The 2,954-nt window shown below is 47.5% G+C and overlaps 1 protein-coding gene across 1 annotated transcript in view; it reads left to right on the forward strand.

Moving 5' to 3' along the window:
* Nucleotides 1-1,517: 1,517 nt before the first annotated feature.
* The window catches only part of LOC106813223, a 16,111-nt gene continuing 14,674 nt past the window's right edge, over nucleotides 1,518-2,954 (forward strand). The window contains exon 1 of the mRNA XM_014817303.1: nucleotides 1,518-1,620. The gene's annotated coding sequence lies outside the window, so the exon portion shown is untranslated. The remainder of the gene's footprint in view (nucleotides 1,621-2,954) is intronic.

A 2,954-nucleotide genomic window follows, 5' to 3' on the forward strand; every position in this document is an offset into this window, starting at 1 on the left:
ATGCGTTCTGGTTGGAGTCCTCGTGCGAAGCCACGTGAATTCGAAAAGTCCTCCTCCTCCATCTTCTTTTCTTGTTTCAACTTTCGTTCGGGTAATCTAGATAGGGATATAAGATGAGGAGATAAATTGTATGGCGGCTTATTTAATATTAAAACAACTATTACTTTGTTAAATTACGCTAAAAGCTGAGCACTTTTGCGGGTGTTGTACTCACATGAAACGGCGTCTACGCTGCGATGTGTAGCGGCTATCGCTGCTGTGCTCTGCTGTGCTCTGCTGCTGCTGTCGTTAGCGACACTCTACTGTCGACGTTGACGATGCCTCTGCTGTCACTCGGCTGTCGCTGCTGCGGTCGACGCTGACGATGGCAGACTGCCGTCGCTACTGTTAATGTTGGTGTTCCTGCTGGCTCTCTCCTCACGGTAATGATGCTACTGTCGGCGCTGTTGCTGCTGTTGTTGCTGTTACTGTTGCTGACGCTGCCGCTGATACCGCTGCTGATGCTGCTGTTGTTGCTGTTACTGTTACTGCTGACGCCGGCGATAACGCTGGTGTTCACGCTGCGGCGATCGACGTTGACGATTTCACGGTTAATATTGCTGTGTGATGTTTCCTTCCACACAAATTCTAGTCGAATGGCGCCAATGAAATCTGGTCGAATTAAGATTTCAGTTCGGTGTGTCAGTTTATGTGATCGTATAGTCAGATGTAGTTTTTCAAACCTTGCGTTGTGTTATTGTTCCTAACCCGTGGTCTCGTTTCGTGTTTCGTTTCCGCTTAAAGAAAAAGCGATCACACAAATAATTTCGCGTGAGCAAGAGTCCGGAAATGTAGTCTAATACATGAATAGTAACTGTGCGCGCGTTTTGAAACTAAAAACTCCCATGGCGCGCTCTGATATTTATATGGACCAGCGAGGTGACGTCACATCAGGAGTCCCCAAGACCACTGCAGGCCGAAAGGTGTCCCCTCGCCACTCACCTGTAGCGCACTGCACCACGTCGCGTACGTACGTGTCTACATCCGGGTTTGCGCGTTTATCTGTAGGTGTGGACGTTTATATGTCCGCTGGCGCCGTAAAGACGTAAACATATTATTGTTCCCACATTTACGGATTGCCTTGCTAGGCTGACGGCTACGCACACAAAAGTCACGTATGAATCTTATACAATACTTTTACTAATTACAAACTCTACGCGCCGCACTGTTACATATGTATGTATGTATGTATGTATGTATGTATGTATGTATGTATGTATGTATGTATGTATGTATGTATGTATGTATGTATGTATGTAAGCCCTGCATACCGTCTGCGCCTACCTGTCCTCTGATCATCGCGGTCGCGTCTTACACCTGCCCTCTGAGCATCGCTCCGCTTCTTCGTGGCGGATGATTGGCGCGCTCGCAAATCAGAGCCTCGCTCTCGTGCGCCGCGGCGCGCATGCGCGATCGCAAGAGGTAAGTGAGAAGGGGCCCCCTGATAGGGCGCAAATCGTTACTTAAAGCCACAGGAGAGGAACTATTCGCTAGAAAGGCCAGAAGCAAGCAAGTCGTACGAAACCTTCGCGCGTACCACCGCCACCACCACCGGCAGCAGCAGCAGCAGCAGAAGCAGTAGTAAGTCTGTATAAATAACTGTCTCAGTAGTGTGCAGTATCTGGTTTACGCTGCGCGCGGCGCGTGTAACAAACGGATATTGAATTAGGAGCTAAATTTAATTACATTGAAATGAATTACATTGTATTGAATTGAATTGAATTGCATCGATTTCAATTGAATTACGTTAAAATGCCGTAGGGCCAAAATGCTTTCGCCTAGTTTAGTGTTTAGCTGTGATTCGGGGTTATAGCGGTAGGTGTGATCTTGCGTGAGTTTCCCTTTACACCTGACTTGCATCGTATTTCATATGTGCGCGCGTGCAGACGTGCATGCACGCGTGTGTGCGACCGTACCCTTACGTCCGCGCGTGCGTGTGTGCGTGCGCGCGTGCGCGCGTGTGTGCGTGTGCGTGCGTGCAAACGTGCATGCATGCGTGTGTGCGACCGTACCCTTACGTCCGCGCGTGCGTGCGTTCGTGCGTGCGCGCGTGTGTGCGTAAGTGAGTGCGTGCGTGCGTAAACTCTGGTACCACTCTCGCGGCGTGCAATGCTAGGATATATCTATGAAGTTATACTGTTAGTATATGTAAGGATTAGCTGGGCTGGCTGGGCTGGATATTAAGGATTAGGTTAGGCGACTTGGAATTCAATATTACATGTACGTTATATATATAACTACGAAAAAAGTTGAAAAAATAATATATATAAATACATATAAAATATATACATAATACTATATTATACATTGAGAGAGGAGATAGACGCATGACGAGAGAGAGAGAGAGAGGAGAGAGAGAAAGAGCGAAGACGAAAGAGAGAGAGAGAGAGTAGAAAGAGAGAGACGAGAGAGAGAGAGAGAGAAAGAGAGAGCAGAGAAGAGAGAGAGGCGCCCAGGCGGCGCGGCGAGAGAGAGAGGAGGACACAGCCCATAGAAGAGAGAGAGGAAGATCAAGGTGAGGTGCGTCTGGCACAGTTAGAGCGTCGCAGCAAATTGTGTGTGCGTTAGAGAGAGAAAGGGGGGAAATTGGTTGTGAGAGCAAGAAAACATAAGGAGACGTGAAGAGATAAATAAAGATGGAAAGAACAATAACAAGGATAGAAAGAGCGAGAAGAAAGAGTTAGAAGAAGAGATGTTGGGGTAAGAAGATGTAGATAAGATACGGATAGACGAGAGAGGAGAGAGACGTGAGCGAGAGAGAAGAAGGAGTCGAGAGAGATAGGAGTGACGAGCTGGAGAGAGGAGAGAGAGAAAGAGAAAGAGAGAGAGAGACGAGCGATAGCGAATGAGAAAAAGAGAAAAAAAAAAAGACGAAAAAAGCAAGAAGAGGAAAAAACAAAGAAGGGGAGGGAAGG

This window comes from Priapulus caudatus, unplaced genomic scaffold (assembly GCF_000485595.1).
Source record: "Priapulus caudatus unplaced genomic scaffold, Priapulus_caudatus-5.0.1 Scaffold741, whole genome shotgun sequence".
Taxonomy (NCBI): domain Eukaryota; kingdom Metazoa; phylum Priapulida; class Priapulimorpha; order Priapulimorphida; family Priapulidae; genus Priapulus; species Priapulus caudatus.